The sequence below is a fragment of the Amblyomma maculatum genome, chromosome 9 (assembly GCF_055883805.1).
Source record: "Amblyomma maculatum isolate TAMU_Amacu chromosome 9, ASM5588380v1, whole genome shotgun sequence".
Taxonomy (NCBI): Eukaryota; Metazoa; Arthropoda; class Arachnida; order Ixodida; family Ixodidae; genus Amblyomma; species Amblyomma maculatum.
In genome coordinates, this window is record NC_139352.1 from 39,105,361 (window position 1) to 39,118,918 (window position 13,558).

General features: G+C 46.7%; 1 protein-coding gene across 1 annotated transcript in view; it reads right to left on the reverse strand.

The window, feature by feature from the left end:
• LOC146178883 (uncharacterized) overlaps positions 1-12,706 on the reverse strand; it is a 168,116-nt gene extending 155,410 nt beyond the window's left edge. The window contains exon 1 of the mRNA XM_084578616.1: positions 12,514-12,706. The gene's annotated coding sequence lies outside the window, so the exon portion shown is untranslated. The remainder of the gene's footprint in view (positions 1-12,513) is intronic.
• Positions 12,707-13,558: the final 852 nt, after the last annotated feature.

Genomic DNA, 13,558 nt, shown 5'->3' on the forward strand with positions numbered 1-13,558 from the left:
AGTAAATTTCACGTCTTTGCTGCGGTTATTACCCTTTGGCGAGCAATAACTGGCGTGATAAAAGTGAACGTTATCATGGGGGCGAGGTGTTTGGAAAGTATTCGGTACCGCTATTCAGTTAATCATCCCAATCATCGGACTGCCACATAACAGTCACGAAGGAGGTCTAGACGAGAAAAGACAGCTCGGAAAAGAGATGGCTATAACTGAGCATTAGGGCAATATTACGTAAGCTGGTTTTCTATAGTGTGGCGTGTAGTAGAGTACAGTTACAACTTGATCGGTGATTGCGCGGACTGTATACTAATGGTAACGCGAACGTCTGCGGGTCGCCGGATCGAGCGTCATGCACGATACTCGTCAGAGGCTCGCGCCGCGACGTCGCCTCTCTGTTGTGGACGTATATAAACTTCCCGACACATTTCTGAGTTGGACCCACTGGCTACCTCGCTCCTGCTGTGTTCTGTGCGCTGCAATACTAACCGATGCACTACGTTTTAATTAACAGTTAGTTGTCCATTTTCGCCTGTGCCTGTCTCAGTACTCGGCCCTGCCTCACACCCGCTTCACAATGGTAAATGGCGTTTCAGCATCCTGGGTGATACTCCTATAGTGAATTTTAGTTATGCACGCTTCCGCGAGCCATCAATTATGGCCGAAAAAATCAAGCGTGCACGAAACAGCCTACTAACGCCACATGCATAAACCAGGCACATAAGCAAGCGTAAGTGAAGAACTCTGTTAGACTCAATGTCTCATTCATGCTTATTTCCTGTGACAGGAGCTACGCCGTGAGTTCCTTGCCTTTCACTTTTTGCACGATTTATGCATGACCGGTATTAAGCAGGAATCTTCCTGGATAATATCGGTTGTACCCCCATTGGCATTAAAACGGTAAAAAATGGTAGTGACTGGCTTAGCCATGGTTGTACCGAGTTAGAAAAGCTTGGTTCTGCACGTTTGAGGGCTTCTTTAAGGATGGTAGTAGTCGAGGCCTTTCAAACGATATTTGACTTAAGTTCTATTTTGTTGACAATTAACTAATTAACGGTGCATCAAAGATAGCTAAAGTTAAATTTTGCAACGTTAAATGCCCCGTTCAAAAAAATGCGGCGTCGGCACAGGCGTTGGTAATACTTATTACCTTAATAGTACCTAACTAGAACCTGCAATCAGTATAGTACTATTGTGCTAGATATAAGCTCTGAAGAGATATATTGACGCTGTACGCGAAGTTAAATTTTAAATTAACTCAAACTAAATTAAATTAACAATTACCTAAATAACGATAATTTACAATGCTTAGTATATGTGCAGTGGAGTTATGCTCTACGCAAGCTGTCCAGCGATATATGATTTGATTCTCTCGCGTAAAATTCAATTTAAATCCTGATTCACTGATTAACGGGTATTTACGGCCTGAAATTAATGGAGTGAAATTGTACTCTGTACAAGCTATCCAAAGAAATATGCTTTCACGCTGCAGCGCATAGTTCAAATTTTAATTGCAGCTATCTAATTAACAGTAATTATTCAGCGCAGTAATTACTAGTGCAGTAATAAGCCATATAAAATACTCAACGATATATGACTTGATGTGGCAGTATAATGTTCAGCTTTTAATCCCAATAAATAATGAGCTGTAATGAATTACGATGCGTAATTAGTAAACAGTCAGTCTGACATGTTTGACCTTGGCTGAGCTTGAAGGTCAAGTTGACTGAACGAGGCGTTTTCTGGGTGCATTCCGGCAGCCTAGCAAAGCTTACAGTATGCTTAAATAAATAAATAAATAAATAAATAAATAAATAAATAAATAAATAAATAAATAAATAAATAAATAAATAAATAAATAAATAAAAATATCGCTTTAAAAACAAGCACTGCGGCCTTGTGAAGTGCCTTGTTAAACTGACCGACGGTTTCCGCCTCAAATAGCTCGACGCCGGCGTTGGCGGCGCTGAGGCACTGCGCTCCTGTGACGCCGCTTGGCCATTGCAGGCTGCCTCGCACGCTCTTTCAAGGCCAGTCACCAGGTGCCATCTCTGAGCTGCTTACACGCAACAAGGTGCATTTGTGCCATGTGCAACAGTCGAACGTTGTATTCTTTATGAGTGCCTGCAAGTGCCAGCAGTCATGCAATAACGATCAGATGAAAAAAAAAAGAAAAAAAAAACCGGCTGGATTTTTAGCGGTGTGTGCGACGGTCACGACGTGCATCGATAGCTCTGCCGCTGTGAATCTGCATAGCTTTGTCTCAGGCGCTAAGAATGATGACCTACGTCAAAAACGAATTTCTGTGGTGCACGAGCGAAGTACGAACAACTGGTAAGTAATGTGTTTGAAACAATCTGTCTGACAGCATGGGCATCGAAGTATGTTTATCACTCAGTGATCAAGTTATGAGACGGGCCGGCGTGCTCGCATAATATCCTAGATCAAAACACCGTAATGTTTCAATTCTGCCTCTCGGCCACGCAACAAAGATTAGTGCAGCCCGAAGCTATTGGAAGCGCTCAAGAAACTAGCACGGCAATTTCAGGATCGGCGGTGCTTAGAACTCACTCCTTTGCGAGTGCTTAACCGCCGTTTTCAGACGATCCTGCCATAATTGGTAAATAAAGATATCGGAAATCTTCAAGCCATCGACTCAGCACTGCGGCCGTTCCGCGATCTCATCGACGGAGAACTCGTAAGGCAGATAAGTGTCGTGTGTGCTACTGTTGCTTCGTAGCAAGGGCTTTCGGAGGTTCACCCGGGAGAGTCGTGGTAAAATCAATCAATCAATCAATCAATCAATCAATCAATCAATCAATCAATCAATCAAAACGCCTCCGCCGAAGCGTTGACGTGCTCGGACCATAAGGCATCTAATCCGTAGCAAGACTGAACAATCAAGTTAACTGTTAAACCCCCGCCTAGTCGCGTAGTATCATAGCGGACAGCCATGTCCAGGATCGGGACGATCGCTAGGTGGCCCTCCGTAGTCCTACGAACGAGGGGTGCAGTGGTGTCAGCACGAGAGCTCGCCATTGTGTAAACGCGCGAGTGAATGACCTTGGAAGTTGCTGTGCGAAGAGTAGAGCTGCGCTTTGGAACTTGCACTGCTGTGTAGCTTTTTGAAGCGAAAGCTTCACCACCCAGGCTCGGGCCAAGGCGAGCAACGGATCACGTTTGGCATTCAGTGAGCCAGATGACAAAATGTGGCTATAAGCGAGGTCATGCGCCACCCATTTGGTGTTCATCACCTTGACCTTTGACTAGAAGTGTGGCTGTAAACAAAGACCATAATGACAAAGAAAAAAAAAGCAGAAAAACTCCAACTTGCTTGTTCGTGTACGCGTTATAATATCATTCCTTTCTTTTTGTTTGGCACCGTCGTCATAACCTATTGCGACGTCCTTACCGGGTAAATTAGTTGACGTGAGAACTTATTGTGGCGCCTCGCTGACACATCTCGCGGAATCTCGCAGACGCGGGAAACTCACTGTGAGCCTGGAAAGGCTTTCGCCTTCGAACTTTCTCCACCTGGAAACGAACCACCATCCCTCCAATCTCCAGTCGAGTGCGCAAACCAGTACTTCACGCAGCGCTCGTGGGAAAGAGATCGTGATTCTTCTTGCATAGTGTGACGGACGGAGGTAGTAATGACAACAATAAAGATGCAGTTACTGATCACGACGATGATGATGATAGTAGCGACAATAATGGCACTGCAGTTAGTAATAATGATACTGATGGTAGTGGCGATGACAATAGCGGTGAATTTAGGTGATAATGACGACAGTATCGATAGTGATGATAATGACGAGTAACAAAAAAACGTAACCAAGCCTAACGAACTGCTTTAGCTTCATTTGGGTTTAGCGCGGTTAAACTACAGCAGTTATTTTATATCAACGAGATTGAAAAAAAAAAGGCAATATCATTACACTGCTTTCCCGCGGTCAGCAGACAAAAGAGAATATAGCTTTCGTGGCAGAAATTGTGAATAGGCAATCCACAGTTTCAACGTCAACGCTCACAAGTTCGCGGCGTTTTCAGGGAGAGCACCTCTTTCTCGCTATTAAGAACTAGGCGCCGTTATAGTTTTGTTTCATTTCAAATAATCATGACTGGTTAATTTAATTGTTGCAGTGATGCAACAAAGCTGCAGTTAGTGTCGCAATTTAATTTTTTTTCTGCACTTCGTGCTTCCGCGCAGGTACTTGTAATTTAGAGACTTCTGTTTCACGGTCTTCAATATAAAAGAACGAAATCATGAGGGAAGAGGGATAACAGACGAGCGCTTTTGAAAATACAGGACTCAACGAGCAAGCAAAACAAAGCGACCTGGCAGGTTGAGTCACCAAGCCTGTGAAGGGTAAGTTTAGTCCATCGGTAAACTCAACTTACCCCGTTTCAGGCATCGAAAGTTGATTACCGGCAAGTGAAAGCCGAAATAGGTACCGACCTTGGGCTTGCTAATTCGAAATCGAAGCAGACTACAGTTAAAAGTGAAGCCATCGAACCATCTTATGACTTCTATGACTTCGCAAAGCCTTGCTTATACCTGCACCAATGCAACAATAAGCCCGAGACATGCTCGCATTTTTTCTGACTTTCCCGACGTGCTGGGGACAGTCAGTGCTGACCATCGTGACATCGCTCGAATCGACCTGGAGTCAGGCGGTGATCTTGCTTGGCTTTGTTTTCAGAGCGGGCATTTGCTACGCAGGCCGACGATCTCCAGTTTTTCATTGTTTGTTTTCATCGTCTAATACAAAGCGCTTAAATAAAACTCGGCGATCACGTTCCTTAAAAGGCGCGATTCAATCGTGCAATCAAGAAATATTATTGCTCACAGACTAATCGCAGACAGAGACCTTCCTACGGGCGCCATTTGGTTCGACTGCGCAGCCGCCTATAGCTCGTCGTAACTGCCAATAACCATTGATTTCCTGTGTTTACATATCAGCGAAATGACACCGATACGTGTGGTATACCACTGAAATAACGTGATGGTAGAGAAACAGCACGACCGATAGAAGCCAACGAGTTCATTACAGGAGGCAATCCCCCATTAGACCCTTTTGTCATCGGAACCGGCTTTTTTTTAAGTGGAAGACGTGCCATGCACCATAGAATGAGGCTGTTTCTTGACTTAAAGTAAGTCATGCAGTCTATTTACTTCAAGAAACTGGAGCAAGCTCCGGCTCTTAATATTGTCCATTGGCCACAGGTGTATATAGGTCTTCCTCCTTTGTAGCCCGACAGTCCAACTTATTATAGCCGTCTTATCCTTGACGGCTACATTCCTGGGCGTGTCCATAAAAGGTGGCGAAGATCCACCTTGGCGGATGTTCTTTGACATTTAGGGCACGTGCTCGGCACTGCATCCTCTTGAGAGCCGCATCAGCACGTCACCGACGCAACAAGGGAAGCCCAGCTCTAATCTTTGTAAGGGACACCTTCTCAATTCTCATTAGTTATGAGGGAGGGAGTAATTGTGCATATGGGAAGCGGGACACTTGCACTTTTCCTTACGACAGATGCCAAGATTGGGAGAGCGGAGCGGGGATTAAATGAGAGGCTTGTGGGAGAGGCACTCGAGTGGCTTGGTGAAAGCATCCACCCTTTTCCTTTACGCCGATGACACTTTACTAGTATCAAGCAACCCTGAGTTTTCATGTGCCCTGGCTAACCTTCAGGAGGAGGCTATTAAAGTTAGTGATTGGTTTGCCTCAAACTTAATGCAAATAAATAGCACCAAATCCAGGCTTGTCTGTTTTCGTAACCCGCACAAAAAGTGTAGGTTCCATATATTTATACCACTCATATTGCTCTGTGTGTTCTGTCAAACTATAGCTAGCGTTCCGTCGGTTTAGTATCTTGGTGTGCACATAGACAGTGATCGGACATGGAATACTCAGTTGACCCACATTTGTAAGAAACTTGGAAGTGTTGCAGATTTGTTGTTTAAATTGAAAACAACGATGCCTTTTTCTATCACAAAACTAATCGCCTAGCCTCTGGGGTATAGTGTTTTAAGATACGGTATGTGTTGGATTTTTTTTAATGGCTCTTTCACATGGAAATGTCGAAATAATAGGATTTTGAAAAACATAGCTGCTAGCGTCCTCTACAGGTCACAGGAGAATTTGCCCCGCAGTGTCATTAGAACAGCCGGTTTGCATTCTTTTGACAATCTTTTTAAGCAAATTGTAGTACTAAAATATTTTTGGAGCAGTGCATACAGGCACATAAACACGAAACTGGTACCGTTGAGACATGTTCCTCGTTATCTTAAACCGAGAGTGCGCACTCACTACGGTAAAGCAACAAGACTCTATTAAGTTCCTGCTATCTTCAACGAACTACCGGACGATGTCTTTTCTTTGACCACCCGCAAAAGACTGAGAGTTGCTGTTCAAGCGTAAGAGAACCTATACTGCGTAGTACCGATAAGCGTAAGAGAAACGTACTGATGTTATCGGTGCATTTTTGATAATGTGTTGTCCCAAATGTTTCTTCTCCTTTTTTCTTTTCTTTTTTTTTTTTTTTTTTTTGGCCACTGATGGAGCTGTAATGTAGCACGAAGATTGCCGCGGCTGCCGGTTGTCGCCGCACAAGCTCAATTGTGGCTTCGGCGCTTCCGTTTGTGAGTGTTGTTTTAACTATACTGAATGAAGGTTATTATTATTATTCTCTATTTTCCTTTCTGTCCGTATGAGGCAGTGGAGGTGGCTCAGCTAAAGAGCCAGTAGCAGGACCGTGCATTTTGTTTTCCTTATTCTTACAGTCGCAACAACAACATATAACTCGCATAGTTTACCTTTGTTACCCGTCTATCTCTAATTTCCTTTTCTTTTGTTTCGCGTTCCAGCCGAATGACGTCTTTCATCTCCGGCTAATAGAATTTTATGCGCGTTTGTCATCATCATGATCATCATGATCATCATCATCCTGGCTATACCCACTGCAGGGTGAACGCCTCTCCCATATTCCTCCAATTAACCCAGCCCTGTACTAGCTGCATCCACTTTACCCCTGCGAACTTCTTGCCCTCAGCCGCCGACTTAACTTTCTGCCGTCCCCTGCTATGCTTTCCTCCCCTTGGAATCCAGTTTGTTACCCTAAGCGACTATCGGTTATCCTCTCTTCGCACTGCATGTCCTGCCCATGCCCATTTCTTCTTCTTGGTTTCCACTAGAATTTCAGTAACTTGAGTTATTTCTCTGACCTGCACACTATCTCTTAACATTACACCTACCACTTTTCGTTCCGTAGCTCTGTGCGTTGTCCTCAACTTAAGTAGAACCCTCTTTGTTAGCCTCTTCACAGTTCGTGAACATTTCTACACGCACTTCAAAGTTAAGAACCGAAACCGTGTATTTACAACCGGCATTCGAATGTTTGGGTTGGGAACAATTTGGGATGTCAGTCAGTGCAGGACACTCTGCAGGAAAGGGCATTATGTGCTGAATATTTTTGAGAGGGCGGACCTGAACGCTCAGAAACTTTTGGTACGAGTAAGATTTCATACGACCGAAACAAATTGACTATTAAACAGTCTGTTCACAATAGGTAGTGATGTACCGAAAGAGGTAAGCAAATATTGTTAATATTGTAAATATTGTGTAAATATCAATATATCCATTTCTGACGGCGGGCTCGGTGCTTGAAATGTGATACAGATAAGATATTTTAGTTTCATGTCACGATTCATTATCATCATCATCATCATCAGTCTGACTACACCCACTGCAGGGCGAAGGCCTCTCCCATATTTCTCCACTTAACCCGGTTCTGTGCTAGCTGCATCCACTTGACCTCTGCGAAATTCTTAACCTCATCCGGGAACCCAACGTTCTGCCCCCCTGCTACGCTTTCCTTCCCTTGGAATCCAGTTTGTTACCCTACGCGACCATCGGTTATCCTCTCTTCGCACTACATGTCCTGGTCATGCCCATTTCTTCTTCTTAATTTCCACAAGAATGTCGGTAACTTGAGTTATTTCTCTCACCCACTCTACACGCTTCATATCTCCTAATGTAGCAGCTTATAGATATTACCGAAGAGAGCAATAGAGTATTTCTAGGCACCATAGCAGTACATATACGTTACCGGCCGTGCACGTTTACCAGTGGCCGAGGTGGTTGGCTGCTGAGCCCAAAGAAGCGGAATCGAATCCCTGCCACGATAGTCGCATAGGTGGCAGAAAAATGCAAAATACCCCATGAATGTATTGCAACGTCTGTGCGCTTTAGAAGTCCCGATGTTTGCAGAAATGAATCCGGTGCCCTCCACTACGGCATCTCTCACAGCTCGAGCAGTTTTGTGCGGAAAAGAAGTGCCAAAAAGGAGTATTTAAGCCGGTGTACTCCTTCTTTGCTGCCCAGCGTATTCAGGCGGAACAAGAAGGAGGCCTTTACTACAACGCAACGAGACTGACGCCGAATGCGACGCCGCCGCTTCGCTGTACGGGTGTCGCATATGAGTGCGCGACCGGCTCTGCTTTAATCGCGGAAGCGGGCGCACGCTCGAGGAATCGAAGGTCACCTGAGCTCTTGCGCAGGTATGGGCGCGACACACATCTGTGAGAACCGCGCTGATTTTCTCGACCCGCCGGCGTTTTTCACACCCGAAACACAACGAGCCCCTGTTATTGGTAGTGAGCGGTGCAGCCCACGACTCGAAAATAAGCTGTGTAGTTCGAACATGTGTATCGAGGGCCACTTCCTTCTGCTGTATGAGGAAATACCGGACGGTTAAAAAGGGCGGCTTGCCTTCCTCAAGGGTAAAAGCGATTTCAAAGTAGCAGCGCCGGATAATGTCCGAAAACAAAAGTAGCAGCCGAAAACTCTAGTAAGTTGGCGTGAAATCCCTCCTGGGAAAGTAAGCCAGGCGAACTAATACGAATGAAAAGCACAAATGACGTTTATTTGTCGTTTTCATAAATATGAGCCTCAGCCATTGAAAGGGATGACAATCGAATCTCTTGTCCTTTTCGTGGTGCTTTGATTCGTCCAACTGTGTTTTCTGACCCGTGTGGGCAGAGCTGGCCCACACGGGTCTCTCCGAGCAGCGCAGCCTGCTCACCAGGGCCCGGGAGGCAGCCAAAGCCAATAGTATCCTGAACTGAGGAAACCACCCACGCTATTCCGTTAAACAAATAAAGTTTCCCCTCTCTCTCTCTCTCTCTCTCTCTCTCTCTGAATTTGCTATAAGCGCACTTTTTTTTCTTTTTCGCTCTCTCCTTTTCCACTGGTCAAGCGAGATATCACCCCAGAAATGGCAACGTACTTGAGAAGGCCATGTTGTGCACGTTCATCGTAAATGCGTTCTTTAAACCAACATACAATCATTTTTTTGCTATAACCTTAAAAAGAATTTTATCGTTGACGTATGCTCTTCTTACGACCGAAAATATTCGAATGCCTTTAAAGCTTTCAGTACGCTACACGTTTCCCCGTAGTGAATATTAGATTCAATGGCACGAAAAATAAATAACAAACTGTAGTGAACTATGAAAATATATCAGGAAGACGAGGATGAAAAGGACACTGCACAAGAATGGTAAATTGGGCGAGTTGGTGCATTCGCATTTTAGGAAACGTAGCGCAAAGAAGACAAGGACAAAAAAGAAGGAAACACACACGAGCGCTCGTGTGTGTTTCCTTCGTTTCTGTCCTTGTCTTCTTTTCGCTACGTTTCCTAAAATGATGAAAAGGACGAAGTGCCGCTGCGCTGCTTGAGCTCACTTGTGTGTGCCTAGACCAGCTGTGTTCTGGTGTTATTCGCCGTGCAGCTTACGGAGGGTTATATTCCCTGTTAAAGCACTCAGTGAAACCCCTTTTGAATACTTACACTGCACCGGCAACTGACAGCTGTAAGGCCTCGTCATGGTGGTACAGCGGTTAGGGAGCTCGACCACTGTGCTCAAGAATGCGGGATCGAATCCCAGCCGCGGCGGTCGCTTTTCGATGGAGGCGAAAGGCAAGGCGCCCGCCCATGCGCTTTGTCAGTGCAAGTTAAAGAACCCTAAGTGATCGAAATATCCGGAGCCCTCCACTATGGTGTCTTTCATAGCCTGAGTCGCTTTGGCAAGTTAAACCCCACAAACCAAACTAAACCACAGCAGTAAAAACTGCCGATTCATTACGTCTTCACGCGATAACCATCATCGTTCTGCGCAAGCAGCAACGTCCGTACTCGGTCGACCTCGGAATAAGCAGTACGCGAAGACTGATTGCCTGTCGCGTGTCCCGTGTCTCGTAGCATGTCGCCCTTCGATGCACCCAATACTACTGTCGCAATGTTTTGATGAATGCATGCGTACCACAACCTAAGAGGCGCAGAAAAAACTATAAAGACTTTTCGCCCCTCCTCCTTCAGAACACCCCCCCCCCCTCCCCCCTCAAACTTTAATAAAGCGCCACTCCAAGCGGACAGACACTCTGCGGAGGCGACGTCGTTCGCCCTACAAGAAGCCTCTCGTGGGACCCGCTCTACAAGACGAGCGGAACTGGCGCGCCTGTTCGCTGTACGATCGCGAAGGACTGGCTGTTTCAACATTACTTATTATCATTATCATCACTATCATCCCCATCATCCTCATCCTACCTATGTCCACTGCCAGACAAAGGTCTCCTTACCGGCTAACCCTGTCCTGCGCCAGCTACTGCTGCGTTATCCCGCAAACTTGCTAATCTCAACCTCCCGATCTTACTCTCCCAGGCTCAATGCTATAAACTGTTGTCCACACGAATCCAGTCGTCAGCTCTTACCTCCAATCGGTTGTGCTGCCTTCGCATTACACGCCTTGCGCGCGGCTATTTCCTGATATTTATTTTAATTGGGATAGCGTTACCTCGCTTGCGTCTTTTGCGTGGCCCAGCATTGTTATCTCGACTCACGATCCCTTCTACGGCAGCAGTGAAAGCACAGATCGGAGGACAAACCGACTCTGCAAACAAACTCGCGCAGTAAATCCACGTGAGAGAGAGTTTAGTGACAGGAAACTACACGATAGTGCTGTAGTGAGTGAACGCAGTGCTGCCTGGGACGAGACGCCGTGAATTGCACCCTTTGGAACAGTGTTGGAGCTCAGACCAGAGGTACGAGCATATAGGTCGTACCTCTCACAGCACTTGACAGGTGTGGGATTCGCAGAGAATGTCCCTTTTAAGGCGAAATCCTTTTTAGGCTCATGGAACGATATCTCGGAACGATATCTCGCGAGATCTGTCATATTGGTTGGTTGGTTGGTTCATAGGAAGGGAAAGGCACAGTATCTGTCGCACTTGCTCTGTGGACACCTGAACCGCGCCGTAAGGGAAGGGATGAAGGTGGGAGTGAAGGTGGATAGAGAGAAAGGGGGGCCGTAGTGGAGGGGTACGGAGTAATTTCGACCACCTGGGGATCTTTAACGTGCGCTGACATCGCACAGCACACGGACGCCACTTCGTTTCGCCTCCATCGAAACGCCGAGGCCGGGATACGATCCCGGGAACTCCGGCACAGTAGTCGGGCGTCTTACCACTGCACCACCCCGGCGGGGCACTCTGTCATATTCCGCGATATGTCTTCTTGTCTAGCGTTCCTGCCATCTGTAATCCCACACTTGAATGCGCGCCAAGGAACGCCACGCGACATGAGCGATGGTGCACCGTTCGAGCTCACCTGCCGGAGAAAGCGTGACAGGTAGTGCGTCTTTCCTATCTGTAAACCAGTTATAATTACACGTAGCGCTGCAACGTACGCCAATAAGAGGCAAACGATGAGAGGCAAATGATAGGAGAGGAAGGGTAGGCTTTCTCCACTCTCTTTTTAATAGACATCTAATAGACCCTCTAATATTTTCTGTTTTGGTAGTTGCTTTTTAGGCGCCATAAAAGGAACTTCCTGTACGTAAACATTCGCATTGCGTAACCACTCACTCAGCTGTTTTATACTTAGCCATTTCAAGGTCTAACGTGCGCAGTTAGTTAGCGGGAAGAAGAGAGGCATACAATTTATAAGCAACGTCTCAAAATTAATCGGGCATAAAAATAATTGCAGCGTCATAATGTGTCCGCGTGTAACCCACACATCAACGTGTGTTCGCGCAGTGTTCAGAGGCCATAACGCCTCTCAATGTTGAGAAGGTGTTAAATGTTCGGATTTTCCAACGAAGAGAGAAAAAAAAAAAAGCGGTTGAACATATAAAGATTTCACTCCATAGTGGCAATATAACGGTATAGCGTCTGTAGAGTTGATAAGCCCGCCAAAGGAGAAGCTATTTCACGCAGGGCTATTTCACTGCGACCAAAGAGGAAGGAAAAAGCGGGTCGCGATTGCGCTTCTTATTGTCATTATTTAGAGTACAATGCCTCGAGGCCAAAAACAAGCTTTAAGCACCGAAGTCATCTGTAGAGCTGCGGCAAGATGCTAGTGGGCCAAATACACCACATCGGCCGACCACTCAGAGGGAGCAGTCCAAGAAATCACGCCGACAGCACCGGCCACAAGCTGCGCTATGCGCGTACTCACGTTGTAGCCGTGCAAGGAGGAACCGCAGCGGCGTCGCGTATTCCCAGCAGCACTCGGTATCCCAACAACGGAGCTCGGAGTCTGTCGCACTCGCGGTCGTGCAGAGGCCGGTCAGCGCACCCCAATGACCAAAACGCGCGCAGATGGCCCGCGTGTCTCGCGAGACGCCGCCGACGTACTCCGGCGAACGGTGTGCGCTGCATCGACAGCGGGCAGCGCCCACTGCCGACGCCTACGGGCTGGCATCGCGCGGGTGAGAGCGTGGCTCCGACAGCGTGGTCGCCTGCGGCGGGCGCTGTCACGATGGGGCAAGGACGTCCCGGTTACATGCCTGCGGACCGAGGCGCCTCGCTCGAGTGGCGCTTCTGTTTAATCACGTGCGGGCCCTAAAGGGTGAAAGCGTCGGCCTACCGCGAGAAATGAGAGTCGATCAGGGAGCCACAGTCTCTCCATGGGAAATCACTGCACGTTGCAAGTTGGACTCGGAGCGTTGGCGTGATAGCATTGATTTACAAGCTCTAACGGGAGACACCCCACCCACTAAACATTCACTGGCTCCTTCGCACTCATAGCAAAACGAGCTCTTCCGTTACTTCGTCGCGTTCTTGATACCAGACTGCAATGCAAGGAACACGGTCACGTAAAGCAGGAACATCACGATATACGCTTTTTTTGCGTTCCATCTTTAAGCTTTGTTTTGTGACGAACAGTCCGCAATGCGACAACATGCGGCGCGATCAAAACTGTAAAACGTATCTGCCTGTGTGCCCTGCGTTTACTGACGAGCGCGCTTGCTATGAACATTATATGGAGAAGCTCTCCCCAGTGCCTCTAACATTCAACAGTATTTTAGGTGCCTTACCCAACCGTAGGCAACAGAGACGAGCAATGAACTTTCTACTTGCATATCTAAAAGACGTTGGACTTCTTGGCAAGCTTGTTGCAAGTTGCATGTCACCTTCAAGCATTTTTCACGTCATGAACTTTGTACACTTGCGGATCACTCTCAAGCATTTTTTTACACTGTGAACTTCATATGCCCCTT